The 19,391-nt window shown below is 36.6% G+C and overlaps 1 long non-coding RNA gene across 1 annotated transcript in view; it reads right to left on the minus strand.

Moving 5' to 3' along the window:
* The window catches only part of LOC138169044 (uncharacterized), a 113,926-nt gene that overhangs the window by 36,183 nt on the left and 58,352 nt on the right, over positions 1-19,391 (minus strand). The window lies entirely within an intron of this gene.

Genomic DNA, 19,391 nt, shown 5'->3' on the forward strand with positions numbered 1-19,391 from the left:
GAATGGTTTGTCATTTCCTTCTCCAACTCATTTTACAGAGGAGGAAACTGAAGCAAACAGGGTTAAACGTGACTTGCCCAGGTTCACACAGCTAGTAAGTATCTGAGGCCAGAATTGAACTTATATGCTCAAGTATTCTTCACTCCAAGCCCAGTGTTCTATCCACTAATGGGGTGTATGAGGTGTTCAGGAGGACTAGCACCTTTGGTGTGAGGGCTTGCCAAGTTCTTCTCAGGGCTGCTCATCCACGTTTGGTATCCACTTGATTCATTCAACTCTCACCTGTTGCTTTAAGAAGCTGTAACATGTGTAGCAGCAACACCCCAGTAAAACCCTCTTAGCTAAGCCAGGTTGAAGGTAATCCAACAGGAATGTGAAGACTTTCCCCAGAAAAATGGATTAGAAAAATTTGTTCCAGTGGCCATGAAGGAGGCTGAAGCAGGCACTTATGGAGCATTTAGAGCTTGGTCAGGTATTGAAGATGCCAAGTTCATCCACTGCATCCTGGGCCACTGCCAGTCATACTGAATTTTGTGCTTCCACTGGACTACAATGACTTGGGGAGAGAGTGAGGCTGATGACTTTATGCAACCGTGCCTTACTTAAATCTAAGACATCGCCCCATGATAACATCAGTCCTCTTTGAAAACAAAGTACAAACAACAACATTAGCTATGATATCATAATGATCATCAGTTCAGGATACCCTATAACAGGGTATTCAGAGACATGGATATGAGAGAGGTAATGTTGTATATAGGGAATCACTAGCAAGCCAGTTTGTTTAGAACAAGAATATATGAATGGAAAGTTTAAAATACATATATCAAATAAGATTGAAAAGTTAGGAAGTATGTAGATTGTGGGAGGTCAGGCTGAGGCAAGAGAGGACCAGTGAAGATTTGTGAATAGGAGAGTGACATGTTCAGATGTGTGTTTTAGGAATAATAGTTTGACTCTGTGTTCAAAACATTCTATAACTATGTGCCTACTCCACTCCAACATTCTGCCTATCTGGCTATAAATATACTTGACAGAAACTGATTTTGGCCCCAGAGGGCAAACCACAAGTGTTGAGCATAAGCTTAAAAAGGCAGATTCAGACTTGATGTAAACAGAAGTTTGCTACCAAACAGAGCTATCCCACAGTAGGATGGGCTGGTGTTTGAAAGTTGAAAGCTGGTGTTTTCACAGGTCATAGATTTAGGGTTGGAAGCAACCTCAAAAGTCACCTTTTGCAACTTTTAAATTTTATAGATGAGGAAACTGAGGCTGAGAGAGATTGATGCCACATGTTTACAAAGGTGAAAATCATGAGGGATGGGATTTGAACTTAGATCTTTTCACTCTAGAGCCCAAGCTCTACGTCTACTATGTCAGGCTGATTCACTGGAGGTCATCAAACAAAGGTTAGATAACCACTCAGGAGGTGTGTTATAGAGGGGAATCTTTTTTGGGTGTGTGACCTCTGAGGACCTGCCCAACTTTGAGTGAGTTGCAGAGTCACACTTTGAAATACTGATTGTATTAATTATTCCCCTAAATGGATGGACTGAGCAGTTAGTTCATTTTATACCTATGCTCAGGGTAATAGGATCTTACTATTTTGAAACAGACATTACCTCAGATATCTTCTAGCCCAGGACTTCCTAAACTTTTTCCACTTGCGGCCCCTTTTCATGTTTCATCAATGTTCGTTGGCATTGCATGTCTTGAAGGCATGCACAGTGCAAAGTGTACATTCTGTGTGTTCAGTACCAAGGCTGCAGTGAAGCTGTAGCACGGGCTTCCAGAAACACCTCAGATTCATTACATGTTTAATTTTGAATTAGTTTTTAGTTGTTATACATTCAGAAACCTTTCACTGTTCCCAAATTTCTCACAACCCCATTTGGGGCTGCAACCCACAGTTTTAAAAGTCCAGGGATTCTTAATATGAGGTTCTATGAATCTTTTTTTATTTGTTTAATTTCTTATTTCAATATAAGTGGTTTTCTTTGTCATCTTATGTATTCAATTTTATGCATTTAAAAACATTCTGCGAAAAGGTCTATAATCTTCACCAGCTTGCCAGAAGTCTCCATGACCCACCCATTCCCCCCATTCCTCCCCACAAAAAGTTAAGAATTCCTGTCTAGTCCCTTTTATTTTACAGATGAGGAAACCGAAGTCATGGGCCCAAGGTCTAGCAGGAAATAAGTATCTGACCATAAACTCTTTGTTCCTTTCATTCTGCCGTAACAGCTGTCATCAGCAGCAGAATTCATTCCTGCTGTGACCTTCAAAAAACCTTTAAAATCCATAAAAATTAAGGTATTATGACCTGGTTAAGTAGATACCACCCAAATACACCAGGTTGGATAGCTTCAGTGAAGTATCAAAAGTTTTTAAAGCTTTGTTCCCCACTGCTACCCCAGTATCCCCACCCCCAAGTCATTGATCCTTGTGGACTTATATTATTTCTATTCATCTCCTCTTGTTTCAGTCAGACCAACCTACTAGCTGTTCCTCATATACAACATTCTGTCTCCTACATCCTGCCTTTGCACAGACTGACTCTCATTGTCATCGAATGTCCATAATGAGTAACCCTGGCAATGTAGTAGCTAATACCAGATATTATATAGCTCCATCCCCTCTTCCTATTTCTTTTTTTTTTTCATTTTGGAGGGGGGAGGGCAGGGCAATTGGGGTTAAGTGACTTGCCCAAGGTCACATGGCTCGGTAAGTGTCTGAGGCCCGATTTGAAATCAGGTCCTCCTGACTCCAGGGCCGGTGCTCTATTCACTGCACCAACTAGCTGCACCCCCCCCTTCCTATTTCTTAATGACTCAACTGAATCCACTTTTCCCTTCTGTATTTTGATAGACTAATCAAATCATTTGAGTGTGGCATAATAGTTTTAATCACACAAGAAATATTTCTTTACTTATGGTCAATTAAAGAATCAAATGTATTCCTTTACTTATGTTAAATAAGCAGAAAGAATAGTATATTACCTTAATTGGCAAGGGGCCATAACCCCATGTCTTCTACTAGACACGGTAAGCCTTTAATTAGGGAAATTAGAAGAAGCTCCAGACATAGTGGTGTAGGCCTATAACTCCTGCTCCAGATTTCTGAGAGAGTGAAAGTGATTGAGTATTTCTACTAAGTTTAACATCAATATAGCAAGCTCCTAAGAGTGAGGGAGTGCGGGAGTCACCAGGCTGCCTACAAAGGGGTGAACTGATACAAGTCAAAAATGGTGTGGGCCAAACCTTCCTTGATAATCAGCAGTGGGATCATGCCAGTGAGTGGCCACACACTTCAAGCCTGGGCTTGAAGACCTAGTCTCAAAAAAAAAAAATAAGAAAACCTAACCCAAACAAAACAAAACCCAGTCTGTAGGCATTCCTAAAACCAGAAGTTCCAAGAGTACAAGTTAGGCATGGAGCCAAAAGAATTTAAAAAAAATAGAAAAAAAATGTGAAATATCTCATAGGAAAAACAATTGACCTGTAAATAGATCAAGGAGAGATAATTTAAGAATTTTTGGATTACCTGAAATCCATAACAAAGAAAGAACCTAGACATCATATTTCAAGAAATTATAAAGGAAAGCTGGCTCAATATCCTTGAATCAGAAGACAAAATAGAAATGGAAAGAATCCACTAATCATATCCTGAAAAAGATTCCAGAATGAAGACTCCCAGGACTATTAGAGCCAAATTTCAGAGCTCCTAGGTGAAAGAGAAAATATTCCAAGCAGCCAGAAATAAATCAGTTAAGTATTGTGGAGACACAGTCAGGACCACATAGGATTTAGCAGATATCACATTAAAGGAGCAGAAGGCTCGGATATGATATTCTGAAAGGCAAAAGAGCTAGGATTACAACCAAAAAAATAACCTACCCAGCAAAAATGAGTATAATCCTTCAAAGAAAAAGTGGATATTTAATGAAATAGAGAACTTTAAAGCATCCTGATGAAAAGACCAGAGTTGAATAGAAAATTTTACTTCACATACAAAATTCAAGAGAAGCATAAAAAGGTTAACATGAAAGAGATGTGATAAAGGACTCAATAAGTTTAAACTGTTTACCTTTCTATATGGAAAGATGCTACATGTATCTTCTTAAGAACTTTATCATTATTAGGACAGTTAGGATTTGACATAGAAAGAGGGTGAGGTAGTGAGCCAATTATGTTGGAACGATATAAAAAAATAGATAGGCAAGAAAGAGGAATGTCCTGGGAAAGGGAGAAAGGGAGAAGAAGAATGGGAGAAATTATTCACACAAAGGAGTCACACAAGGAAGAACTTTTAAAGTAGAGGAGGAAATGGAGAGGCAGGCAATGCTTGAACCTCACTCACATCTAAATGGCTCAAAAAGGAATATGTGCATATATATACATACATATATATATGTGTATACACACACAAACATATGTATATATACTCAATTGGTAATGAAATCTATCTTACCCAAAAGGGAAGCAGGAGGAGAAGAGGATAAAAGACAAGAGGGGTGATAAAAGGAGGACAGATTAAGGGAGGCTGTGTTCAGAAGCAAAACAAACTTTAGAAGAGGGATAGGATAAAGAGAGAGAGAGAAGGATAAACATTAAAAAATAGGATGGAGGGAAAAGCACAGTTAATAATCAAAATTGTAAATGTGGATGGAATAAACTCACCCATAAAACACAAGTGGATAGCTGAATGGATTAGAAACCAGAATCCAATAATATGTTGTTTACAAGAAGCCCAACTGAAGCAGAGAGACATACACAGAGTAAAAATAAGGGACTGGAGCAGAATTTCCTATGCTTCAGTTGAGAGAAAAAAAGGCAGGGTTAGTAATCATGAACCGAGACAAAGCAAAAACCAAAATAGACCTAACTAAAAGATATTAACAGGAAAGCTACATTTTGCTAAAAGGTACCATAGATAGTGAAGTAATATCAATACTATATACATATGTGTGTATGTGCATCAAAGGGCTTAGCATCCACATTCTTACAAGAAAAGTTAAATGAGTTAAAGGAGGAAATAGACAGCAAAACTATACTAGTGGGGAACCTTAACTTTCCCTTCTCAGAACTATATAAATCTAATCATAAAATAAATAAGAAAAAAGCTAAGGAGATAATTTTATAAATTTAGATATGATAGATCTCTGGAGAAAACTGAATGGAAACAGAAAGGAGTATGACTTTTTCTCTGCTATATATGGCACCTTCACAAAAATTAACTATGTATTAGACTGTAATAATTAAAGCATAAAAACCTCACAAACAAAGGCAGAAAAGCAGAAATATTAAATGAATATTTCACATCATACTGCAATAAAAATTACATTCAGTAAAGGGCCATGGAAACATAGATTAAAAATTAAATGGAAATTAATCTAATTAATTTCTAATTTCAGATCTAATCCAAAAGAATAAGTGGGACAAAGAACAGATCATAGAAACATTAAATAATTTCAATAAAGAGAATGACAACAATGAGACAACATACCAAAACTTAGGGAAGGGAATCAAAGCAATGCTTATGGGAAAATTTATATCTCTAAAAACTTTCATCAATAAAATAGAAAAAGAGCAGATCAATGAATTAGACATGCAACTAAAAACAACTAGAAAAAGATCAAATTTAAAATCTACAACTAAACACCAAGTTGGAAATCCTGAAAATCAAAGGGGAGATTAATGAAACTGAAAGTAAGAAAACCATTTAATTAATAAAGTAAAACTTGGAACTGGCTCTACAAAAAAATATCATTGGCTAACTTGATTTTTTTTAAGAGAAAGAAGTACCAGTATCAAAAATGAAAAGGATGAATGTACTACTAAATGAAGATGAAATTAAAGCAATTCTTAGGCGCTATTTTGCCCAAATATATGATAATGAATCTGACAATCTAAGTGAAATGGATATTTACAAAAATATAGATCACCCAGATTAACTGTCATCATCTCCCTGATGTCATGGTCCTCTTCGAGAACAAAGGACAAACACAACAACAACCTGGGAAAAGAAATTAATCAAGCCATAAATGAGCTCCATAAGTAATTATCCCCAGAGAAGAATGGGGGGGGAGGTGAAAGGGAATGAGTCAACCTTACTCTCACTGGATATGCCTTAAGGAGGAAATAACATACACACTCAATTGGGTATCTTACCCTACAGGAAAGTAGGGAGAAAGGGTATAAGGGGGCAGGGGAGATAGAAGGGAGGGCAGATTGGGGGAGGGGGTAGTCAGAAGCAAACATATTTGAAAAGGGACAGGGTGAAAAGAGAAAATAGAATAAAATGGGGGGCAGGATAGGATAGAGGGAAATATAGTTAGTTTTTCACAGTATGACTACTATGGAAATGTTTTGCATAACTACACATGTATAACCTATACTAAATTGCTTGTCTTCCCAGTGCGGGTGGGTGTGGAGGGAAGAAGGGAGAGAATCCGAAACTCAAAGTTTTAAAAACAAATGTTAAAAAATCTTTGTTACATGCAACCGGGAAATGAGATATGTAGACACTGGGGTATAGAAATCCAACTTGCCCTACAATAAAGTAAGGGGTAACGGGATAAGAGGAGGGATGAGGGGATATAAAAAAGTGCAGACTGGGGGAAGGGATAATCAGTATGCTTGCCATCTTGGGGTAGGGGGTAGAGGAGAAATGAGGAGAAAATTTGGAACTCAAAATCTTGTGGCAATGATTGTTGAAAACTAAAAATAAATAAACAAATTTTGAAAAAAAAATTTAAGAAATTGTCCCCAGGACCAGTAGGATCCACAACTGAATTCTACCAAACATTTAAAGAATAATTAATTCCAATACTATATGCATTATTTGGAAAAATAGTTTTAAAAGGAGTCTTACCAAATTCTTCTTATGATATAAATATGTTTTTGATACCTGAACAGGGAAAGCAAAAACAGAGGAAAAAGGAACTTTAGACTAACGAATGCAAAAATATTAAATAAAGCACTAGCAAGGAGAGTATGGCAATATATTACAAAGATCATCCACTACGAATAAGTGGGATTGATGTCAGGAATGCAGAGCTGGTTCAATATTAGAAAAACTATCAATAACAGAAATCATATGATTATGTCAACAGATGCAGAAAACACATTTGATAAAATAAAATACCTGTATCTATTAAAAAAAAACTAGAAAGCAGAGGAAATCAATGGAATTTTTCTAAATATGATAAGTTGTGTCTCTCTAAAGACAAAAATGGTAGGGACTTAACAGAAGTAGAGATTAAGAAGAGGTGGAAAGAATATACAGAAGAACTATACAAGAAAGATCTTAACATCATTGCTAACCATGGCAGTGTGGTTACTGATCTTGAGTCATACATCCTGGAGAGTGAAGTCAAGTGGACCTTGGAAAGCATTATTAATAGTAACGCTAGTTGAAGTGACAGAAGTTCAGCTAAACTATTTAAAATTCTAAAAGATGATGCTGTCAAAGTGCTGCACTCAATGTGCCAGCAAATTTAGAAAACTCAACAGTGGCCACTAAATTAGAAAGGATTATTTTACATCCTAATCCTAAAGAAGGGCAATGCTAAAGACTGTTCAAACTATCAAATCATTGTGTTCGTTTTATATGCCAACAAGGTTGTGCTTAAAATTTTGCAAGCTTGGCTTCAGCAATATGTGAACTGAGAATTACCAAAGATATAGGCAGGTTTTCAAAGAGGCAGAGGAACTAGAGATCAAATTGACAACGTTCCCTGGATTACAGAGAAAGCAAGGGAATTCCAGAAAACATCTACATTTAATTCATTAATTCCACTAAAGCCTTTGACTATGTGGATCACAACAAATTGTGGCGTCATTAAAGAGATGGGAGTATCAGATCATCTTACTTTTCTCCTGAGAAATCTGTATGTGGGTCAAGAAGCTACAGCAAAATCAGATATGGAACAACTGATTGGTTTAAGATTGGGAAAGGGGTACAACAAGGCTGTACATTGCCACTTCATTTATATTCTTGGGCTCAAAGATCACTGCCAGATGGTGACTGCAGCAATGAAATTAAAAAATGCTTCTTAAAGGCAAAGCTATGGGGGGCGGCCAGGTGGCGCAGTGAGTAGAGCACCAGCCCTGGAGTTGGGAGGACCTGAGTTCAAATCCAGCCTTACACACTTAACACTTACTAGCCATGTGACCTTGGGCAAGTCACTTAACCTCACTTGCCCTGCCTTCCCCCCTCCAAAAAAAAAAAAAGCAAATAAAAAGGCAAAGCTATGTCAAATTTGGGTAGCACACTAAAAAGTAAGTATATCAACCAACAGAGGTTTGCATGGTCGAAACTATAGTTTTTTCTAATAGTAATGTATATTTGTGAGAGTTGAACTATAAGGAAAGCTGAGTGCTACAGAATCAATACTTTCAAACTGTGGTACTAGAGAAGACTTTTGAGAATTCTTTAGACAGCAAAGAGATCAAATCCATCAGTATTTAAAGAAATTAACTTTGATTATTCATTGGAAGGGCAAATATTGAAGTTGAAGCTTAAATTCTTTGACCACATAATGAGATGACAGGACCCATGGTGGGGGAGACCTCTGATGCTGGGAAAGATCGAAGGCAAAAGAAGAAATGGATAGCAGAAGATGACATGAATAGATAGTGTCATGGAAGCAATGAATATGAACTTGGACAGACTTCAGGAGATGGTGGAGGATAGAAGGGCTTGGAATGCTATGGTTCACAGGGTCACAAATAGTCAGATATAACTGAACATCTAAACAACAATAATCTATCTTAAAACCAAGAGCAAGCGTTATCTGTAACAGATAAACTTGAAGATTTCCCAATAAGAAAAGGAATGAAGTAAGGGTTCATTATCCCTGCTATTATTCAGTATTGTACTAGAAATACTAGCTTTGGCAAATAGAGAAGAAAAAGAAACTGAAGGAATAATAGGCAGGAAAGAAACAAAACAATCACTCTTTGCTGATGATATGATGATATACTTACAAAACCTTACAGAATCAAATAAAAACTAGTTGAAACAATCAACTTCAGTGAAGTTGCAGGATGTAAAATAAATTCATATAAATGATCACCATTTCCATATGCTACCAACAAAGCTCAGCAGAAAAAGATAGATGGAGAAATTAAAATAATTGCAGACAATATAAAATCTAGCAGGATGAACCCAGCGATTGCATGAACACAATTATAAAATACTTTTCACACTAAAAAAAAAAACAAATCTAAATAACTGGAAAAATACTAATTGCTCATGGGTAGGCCAAGCCAATATCATAGAAATGACAATCCCACCTAAGTTAATTTACTTACTCAGTGCCATACCAATCAAACTACCAAAAATACTCTTACAGAAAAATCCTTTTATAGAAAATTCAAGAATATCAAGGTAATCAGTTAAAAATGTGTTAAGGATGGAGGACAAACAGTTCTGGATTTCAAACTATATCACAAAGAAGTAATCATCAAAATAATCTGGTTCTGGCTAAGAAATAGAGTGGTGGATCAGTGGAATAGTAAATGATCATAGTAATCTAGTATGTAATAAATCCAAATATCTAAGCTTTGGGTGTAAGAACTCAACAGTTGACAAAAATCACTAGGAAAACTGGAAAGCAGTTTGGTAGAAACTAGGCATAAACCATCATTTCAAGTGTATACTAAGATAAGGTCAAAATGGACAAATGATTTATACATAAAGGGTGATATCTTAAGTAAATTAGGGGAACATGGAAAGATGTGCCTGCAAGGTCTATGTCTAAGGGAAAAGTTTTGTGACCAAACAAAAGATGGAAAGGATTATGGAAAGTAAAGTAAATAATTTTGGCTACATAAAATTAAAAAGCATTTGCACAAACAAAACTAATACAGTCAAAATAGAAAACTGGGGTGGGGGTGGGGGATTTATAGCAATTTTCTCTGATAAAGGCCTCATTTCTCAAATAAATAGGGAACTGAGTCAAATTTGTAAATAAAATAAAATAAAATAAGAGCCATTCTCTAATTAATAGTCAAATGCTGAGTTCTTACCCCCAAAAGCTTTGATTTTTGTAAATTATTTTTAAAAGATTGCTCAGAGAGAAAAAAGTGGGCATATGAATGGCCATCCATTTCTCCCCCACACTGTAAACAGGAATACTCTATCATGCCTCAGAAATCCCTTCATTCTGGAAGATCACTTTCTGGATCTGGAATTCACACTTCTCAAGGATACTGGACCCCTGTTAGTCCCTCCTTCTGATTTTAGATGGATCCTCTCCACTTACGGAGGAGCCATTCATCTTTTCTCTTCTACCAGGCTGCAATCTGGGACTTCTCCATCTTTTTTGTTTGCTTGTTTGTTTGCTTTGTGATATGGCGATATAAACATTAAAGAAATTCAATGCTCATCAGCATTATAATACTCATAAGGACCACAAATATTTTAAATTAGAGGGAGAGGCATGGAAGGTTGTATTGCCTGCCTTTTTTTTTTTTCCAGGACAAGCTTTCTTTTTTTGCTTGCATTCCTATTTTCAATCCTTAGCACAATGTGTAGAACAGGGGTGGGGAACCTGTGGCTTTTAGGCCACATGTGGTCTTCTAGGTCCTTAAGTGTGACCTTTTGACTGAATCCAAATTTTGCAGAACAAATCTTTTTATCCTTATTAATACATTTATGTTGATCTTTTACACTTTATTTCATTTTTTAAAATGAAAATATTTAAAATACCAAAGAATAAAATCATTTTCAACAAAATAATCCTCCCAGACTGATGGACACAATTAGAATATTAGTAAGCCATAAGGGCTAAATTGATGATTGCTACACTCATTATTTGGTTCTAACTTCCCCCTCTTGATTGGTGCCAATATCGAATGAAGTTGGTTGGTGAGAGTTTATGGGGGTCGAGTATGCCAGTCTATTATTAGCTTTTGAGAATGGTGTACTGTGTGTCTGTATGAAGTGGAATTTGTTAATAATTGCATAGTTCAACAATTTTTTTTTAATTCTATCTGCTTAACAGCCCATTATATCAAAGAAGACCAAGAGAACACTGAAGGAAAAAAACAGATTTTTTTTTTAAATGAGAATTTGGGAATTGTAATTCTATCTTGTTTCTGCTAAAGATAAGATGGTTTGCTTACTTTGTGATACAGCAATATCAACATCAAAGAAATTCAATGCTCATCAGCATTATAATATTCATAAGGACCACAAATATTTAAAATTAGAGGGAGAGGTGTGAAAGGTTGTATGGCAGAAATTAAAAGATGAAAAGTAAAAGCAAAGACAATTCTTTCAAGCAGCAATAAGACCTGGAAATAATGGCACTGAAGCAACTTAAAAAGTAGGGGAAAAAAGGGAAATCATTTCAGGGATGTAGAAATTGTGAAAGAATGTTATCATCAAAATTGTACAATGCTTAGACTCCGATAATGTTTCAAAGTACATACAACTGCCTCTTTCAAGGAGAACCATAGTTGATCGGCAGCATGAATTAGCCTTCAACTTAATAGAGCAACTTCATGCAATACTTCAAAAGGAAAATAATAAATTATTCAGTTGCTCTGGATTAATCAACCAATACTACTGACTTAGCACAAGTTTTATACCTCATTTGGGTCATAACAGAAGATTTTCTTTGCTACAAGAGTTACACTCTTTGGACACTCTTGTGAACAGAACATAGGGAATGGATATCTTCAACAACTTTAAAGATAAATGTTGTTACGTTGGACTGAATTACAGCATGGAGGAGTTGGACTGAGTGTATGTACAGACAATGCACCTTTCATGACAGAAAAACATGAAGGGTTTATTACACAGATTAAAAAAAGTATTAACAGATCCAGATGCTCACCTTTCTTTTCATTGTATGTTGCATCAGCAAAATCTCTATGCTAAAACTACTAATTAAGAGACACTCTGCAACAAGTTATAAGTATTGTTAACTACATTCCTGCAAATGCAACATGACATTGTAAATTTCATAAGATGCTAAATTTGAACAATGAGGTATTCAGCGTGGACTTGCCATATCATTCTAAAGTGCATTGACTATTGCAGGGATAGGTGTTAGCCAAAATTTTATCTCTATGAGTTAAGTTTTATAAAGAACAGAATCAGAAATGTGAATTATTAAAAGATTTCTAAAGGGATGCTGCATTTCTGTGTGGTATGTTAAATAAAAACAACTCAAATTTTTTTTTTGCAGGGCAATTGGGGTTAAGTGACTTGCTCAAAGTCACACAGCTAGTAAGTGTGTCAAGTGTCTGAGGTCAAATTTGAACTCAGGTCCTCCTGACTCCAGGGCTGGTGCTCTATTCATTGCACCACCTAGCCGCCCCTGAATATTTCTTTTCAAGGTAAAGCTAAGTCTACTTATATGTGGCAAAAAATCCAAGCATTTTGAAATAAAGCTATCTTTTTTCAGAACACTTCTTCAAAAGGAAATTTCAGATGAATACTTTCCCCAGTTAGCAAAGGTCATTCATGAGGATGATATATGTGAATCATTTGAAGAATACACAGCTGTTATAGACCTATTAATTGGAGAATGCAATGAAAGGTTCAATGACTTTGAGAATCATGACATCACACTCAAATTAGCAGTTCAGTCTCACCTAGTTGATATCACCAAGGCACCTAAAGAACTACAGATGGAATTAATTGAGCTCTCAGTAGATGACGTTTTAAAGTCATTGTTTGATGCTAAGAAAGATCAAATTGAAATATGGAAAAATGCAGTAGAATATACACACCTCCGGGTATGCCTTCTTGCTTTTCAAGGACTGTATATTGCTGCAAATCTACACTCTCCTACCTAACCCAAATCAAGACACCCAGAAAGTCACAAATGATTGATACCCATCTAAAGGATCAACTGAAATTGTGGACCTCCATACCTCAACCAAATATTCGAATCTTTACAATGAAAAGCAAGCACAAAAAAAGTCATTAAAAGGTTAGTTAATTTTAAAATTAACAAATAGTTTTCATTTTTTGAAATTATTACGTACATAGTAGTTAGCGCTTTAGAATAATGTACATTTTTAAGTATATCTAACTGAAGTTTCTTGAATGTGGCCTTATTTGACTTCAACTAAATATTAATGTGACCTTCCAATATGAAAAGGTTTCCCACCCCTGACCTAGAACAATGCAGGTAGTAGTCACTTAATAAATGCTTATTGACTGATTGACTATTGATATTCCTCCAATCACCTTTGTTTTGGTAGTAATGACTTGGGATAATTGATTTTGAATTGGAAGAAATCTTAGACACCATCAAGTCCAAGCCCTTCATTTTAAGGACTGAGGCCCCAGGAGGTGAAGCGATTTCCCCCCAGTCACATGTCTAATGAGTGTCTGAGGTGGGATCTGAATCCAGCTCCTCATGACTCCTGAGTTCAGCACCCTATCTGACAAGCTAGTGGTGTCAAAATCAAATAGAAACTAGCTGCTAAACCAGGCACAAAGATGATCTGTAGTAGCATATAAACTTTTTAAAAAACCACAATAACCAATATCTGTTTTATTTGTTTAATATTTCCAAATTACATTTTAATCTGGTTCAGCAGCACTCAGGAGTATTGCTACCAGTCCCCCTGCTGTGTTTGGTAACTCTGTCCTCAGCCAAAATTCTGACTGTCCACTATGTTCTCTTCTTTCAGATATCGAAGTTTTCTTCTCATACTGTGGTTTTGCAACATTATGTTTGCACAGTACGAGCCCTGGCAGGATCTAACATGCCTAAAAGGCTTTAAGTATAGAATATATGCCATAATGTTTCCTATCTAAGGATCAGCCTAGCTAAGTCTGAAGAGAGTTATCACCAAGAGACTGATCACTAGGTAATGAATTCTTTCACCAGGATAAGCTAGTGATATTAGCTATATGCAATACATGTATATGTATATATCTGGATATGTATATGTGTGTGTGTGTCTGTGAGTCATTAATTAACTAATAAATTATTCAGCCACGTTTATGTCTGGTTCACATACATTTATTAAATATTTGCTGCATTTTATAACAAAGAGAGGTTTTACTATCTAGGGGAGTAGACACAATATAACATTTCCCACAATTATCTCTTATATAATTTAAGTTACTCCTTGAAATTTACTTCTCAGGTGACATAATCTTATTATGACATATTCGTAATCTTATTCATTATGACATAATCATAATCTTATTCACTCATATCCTCCCTTCGTCACCATAAGAACATTTCTGGCAACTTTAAGGGGCAAAATAGCTTAACAAAATATGTTATTTTTGAATATTTATGGAGAAAAAACAAAGAATTTTGGGAGACAGTCTATTCCTTTAAAAAATGCTGCCCTGCTCCCAAATGCATCTTTTCTGGGAAAAAATAGATAAGGTCACCATACCGTGTTTCCCCAATAATAAGACACTGTCTTATTAATTTTTTTGGACAGAAAAACACCAGAGGGCTTATTTTCAGGTACAAAAAAATGTACCTTTATTCAATAAGCAAATCACTGGGGAAGAACAGGATGACGCGCTCACTGCTGCAGCTCTGATTGGATGCAGCTCGGAGCACGGCGTGCGTTTCGGGGGGGGGACGGTGCATACAGAGGGTACCGTAATGTAGCGAGTAGCGCAGGGGATCACCTTCACTACAGTAGCAATCTCAATAGGGCTTATTTTTGGGGGAGGGCTTATTTTAGAGGAATCTTACACAGTAAGGGGAGGGCTTATTTTCAGAATAGGTCTTATCGGGGAAATACGGTATTTCATATCAATAAATGTGGGAGAAGGGGAAACTGACAAAGTCAAGGAGAATATCAGAGAACTTGGAGAAAAGATGAAGGGGTATGTATAATCACTACTTCTTTATTATGTACCTGTAATAATTGCTGCAGCAGATACAACAGAGGTCTCTGTTCCTAGAGTGTCCCTGGAAAGACATGATGTATACATCAAAGAGCTGGAGAAGGATATAAGGTAAATATATCATTAGGTGCAATGTTGTAGAGCATTAACTACAGATGCTGTTGAATTACAGAGAAGAAAAAATGTATTGTGGACTGGGCTTACTCATGAAAAAACTTTATGGAGAAATAGGTCTTGAGTTAGGCCCTGAAAGAAGTAAGAATTTGGACAAGGCAGAAAGGAAGGCCAGAAATTATAAGACTGACATTTTATGTAGTAATTTGAGATTCACAAAGAGCATGAAATGTTATATCATTTTACTTCACAACTAGATAGAGGCATCTTAGTATAAGGGATATGGTGTTGGACTCCAAGTCATGAAGACTTGGGTTCAAATCCTGCCACTTATTACTGGTATTACACCTTAGGGAAGTCACAACCTCTCTAGGCTTCAGTTTCCTGCCAGATGAGGAGCTAGACTTAATGACCTCTAAGATCCCTCCATTATCTTACACAGATAAGTATATGTTAGGTACAATATTCAAAACTAGGTCTTTGTGATTCTTGGTTCAGTACTGTATCAACTATACCAGATACTCCCAAATTTATTTGGCCTATTGCCTCCTTTTAAAAAAAAAATTACTCAAAGTCTCCCTGGAAATCTACTTTCTTTAATCTTTTAACATTTAAAAAAATTGTGTCATTTCAAAAACATGTAAAATATTTTTAAAAAAAAACATGATGTATCTTAAATTCAATAATTTATTGTAAATTTGTGACTTTTTTCTGGCACTGAAATTTTGATGATGCAATAATGCATCATGTAACCATATAGTATCATATTGTAAATCAGTCATTACACCCACATATTCCTTCTGATGCATGCTGGACTTCCTGACAATGTGTGACACACTCACCTTCCAACACTTGCTTGTTAAGACCTGTCAGAAGACTTGACCACTGATTGGTTATAACTTACATTTTTGGTGTTTATTTGGAAAGTAATGTAATCACTACAACTTAAACTCTGTTATACAACATATGAAACACGTATGAAATTTTTCAAAATTCTCTTCTTATGCTTCCACCACCCTCTTATTTTTATTCTTTGCTCCCCAATTTTATCCAAGGCTACTACCACCCACCTAGATCATTCCAGTGCTCCCCAAGGGGTGATATCACTCACTTTGGGAACCTATTAACTATATCATGCTGCCTCCCTCCAGAAGGGGGAAATTGAATGAGTAAGAGTGTGAAGGACAGGAAAAATTGTACTGTGAGCAGGTAAGTGAGGAGACTAGAATATGGTATCCTGGCCAATACAGGGGTCTGAACTTGAAGAGGTCAGATAAATGCCAGACTGTGAGTGTCTCTAGGCTTTATTTGATAGGTAGGCAATAGATGAACATCCTATGTTATCACATAAGGGAATAAAATGATAGAATTTATGCTTTGGGGAAATTACATCTGGCACTGGTGTACAGGATAGCTTAAAGATTGGAAGTAACCTTTGCTGTAGTTCATGACACCTGGCTTCTGGGTTGTGAATTTGCTCTGTTAAAACAGGACATGAAGGGGTTAACCAGTATGTCTGGGCCTGGTTGGTCATAGCACCTTTTAGGTCCCTGCTTTGTGGGGCTATTCCTGTATTTAGGGTCACTTGAAGGAGACATTCAACTTTATGACATTAGAATCCTACAGAATCAAAGTAGATTTGGTTCTTTCCAATCTGTCTTGAGTTATATAGTCCCCTGCTGTTCTGAGAGAGAGTAAAACTTCTTGTCCTAAAATGAATGGGCTCTTGTGAGAAGCCAGAAGTTCTGATTGAGGACTAAAAAAAGAAATCCTCTGCAAGGGAAAATGGAGGCACCTATTGTAGATGACCTTTTCAAGGAGTTTATCTAGTCAATTACTAGAGAGAGAAGCATCAACATCTGGGTTTTCAAAGCCCAGGGGCTCCCTTTATGTAATTTCTTACATATGGCAGACAGATGGTGCAACAGATAGAGCGATGGGCCTGGCATCAGAAAGACCTGAGTCCAATTTTGGCCTCAGACACTTATTGCTGTGCAACTCTGAGCAAGACACTTAACCACTATCTGCCTCAGTTTCCTCAACTTTAAAATTTGGATAATAACAGCACTTCTCAACCAGGGTTGTTGTGAGGGTCAAATGTGATAATATTTATAAAGTTCCTCGTACATAATAGATTTTCCATAAATGCATGTTTCTTCACATCTGCCAAATTTCATTGATTTTTTAATGACAAAAAGACAAGAAATAGGGAAAACTTGTATTAGTTTCCATTTTGTTTCAAGATGGTAGAATAAACTCCGAATAAATCTTACTTTGTTCATGTTTTGATACACCCTTTCTGTAGTGCCTTGGACTGAGGCAAAAGCAGTCTTCCTCTGAAGCTATCTTGGAATAAACAAACAAACAGAAAATACAAAATCGCAAGCGGTCCATTTGAAACAGAGCCTTTGTTTGCTTTGGTCAACATACATTCTCTTAAGTAAATTCTCCCTGGACAAGTGCCTGGATAAACAGCTTGTCTTTCTCTTTGTACCCATAAAATCAATATACCCAAGTTACAAAGGACACCAAAGAAGTATACTCCAGGTATTGCAATAGTTTATTTAGTTCAACCAAAACACAGCTTATTGGATGTTTAATATCATAGTAATTGTTACTCAATGAAGCATCATAGATGCAGAATAAGAAAATACCTTAGAGGGCCCACTTTTCAGGAGACTCTATAATTCTTCCCTAGAGGTTCTTGTCAAAAATGACCAAATTCTGCTCCAGGTTTTGGTCATTTTTGTCTATTTTGCTATCAAATCATTCCAGCAACATGAGAACTTTGTCATTTTCTTGGAGACTAACCCAGGCTATAGTTCTATTTTATCAACAGAGCTATAATTTTCACATTTTCAGTATTCATATAAAATTATTTTGACATGAGGCAATGGGAAGAAGACAACTGATAGTTATAGGAACCTGAGTTTGAATCCTGTTTCTACCATTTATTACTTTTGTTACTTCTGCGATCTTGGACAAATGATTTGACCTATATGGGCTTCTGTTTCCTCAATTATATAATCAAGGCATTGAACTAGATGACTTCCAATGTCCCTACTACTTGTAAGTCTAGGTTCAGAGGCATGTTAAGGATTCATTATTACTTACAAATGTTATTTTCAAAATGCAAATGCCTTTCCCATCAATAAGAAGGGCAAAGGATAGCAGCATCAGAGGAAATTTGAGCAGCAACCTTCTTTACATGTACCTCTTAAATCCCATTCCATTCTTCATTCAATAAACATTTTTTTTAAGCACCTCCAATGTCCCAGGCACTGTACTAAGTTCTGGGGATACAAAAAGAGGCAAAAGGCAGTCCTTGTCCTCAAGAAGCTTATAGTATAATGGAGGAAACAATATGCAAATTAATTTATACAAAATAAGCTATATGCAGGGTAAACAGGAAATAATTAAAAGAGGAAAAACACTGGAATTAAGAGGAATTAGGGAAGGCTTCCATTAAAAGGTGGGATTTTACTTGGGACTTAAAGGAAGCCAGGGGATAGTTAGGTTGTGTAATGGATAGAGCACTGGGCTTAGAGTTAGCAAGACTCCTCTTTGTGGGTTCAAATCCAGCCTCTGACACTATTATCTATGTGACCTTGGGCAGGTCATTCAACCCTGTTTGCCTCAGTTACTTATCTGTAAAAGAGCTGGAGAAGGAAATAACAAACCACTCCAATATCTTTGCCAAGAAAACATCAAATATTAAACATGACTGGAATGAACAACAACAACAAAAGAAAGCTAGGGAGGTCAGGAGTTGGAGCAGATGGGGAAGAGCTTTCCAGGTATGGGAGACAGTGAGAAAAAATGCCCAGACATGAGGGAGTTGGGAGATGACAGTTATCACGGGATCCAAGAGACTGTGTTGGGGAGTAAGGTATAAGAAGACTGGAAAGACAGGAGGCCTCTAGGTTATGAAGGGCTCTTCTTCATTTCCAGAATTCATTATAACATATATCTAGCCTGTAATATTGTTTCTAAAAAATCTAAGGATAATATAACTTAGGATTATTTGTTAATTTTCGTTCCTTTGTATAATTTCCCTTGTGTCTCATGGAGAAAAAAAATCAAGAACTATCAGGGTGACCCAGAAAGCCCTAGAGTTGTAGAGTAGGAGCCATTGGGAGGGAATGCTCCACCTATAGAGAAATAGAAGGATATTAGGAATGACAGAGGCAGAGGTGATACTACTTGAATATAACATGCTCCGTAACTAAGACCCTCTCCATTACTATTCCTCCTCCTCCCCCATTCCCAATGAAATCATGAAAGAAGTAAACTCTTCCTCTCTGTTCTAAGTATGGTGAATATAAATAGCAACTGCTTCTATTTTTGCCAGCAACCCTGAGGGTCTCTCTCCCCCCCCCCAGCCATTTGATTTTCTTTTTAATTAAAGGGGCCATCCCTTGACTCAC

This window comes from Petaurus breviceps, unplaced genomic scaffold (assembly GCF_028583685.1).
Source record: "Petaurus breviceps papuanus isolate PSGF00001 unplaced genomic scaffold, PetGlider_PUasm1.0 37, whole genome shotgun sequence".
Taxonomy (NCBI): Eukaryota; Metazoa; Chordata; class Mammalia; order Diprotodontia; family Petauridae; genus Petaurus; species Petaurus breviceps.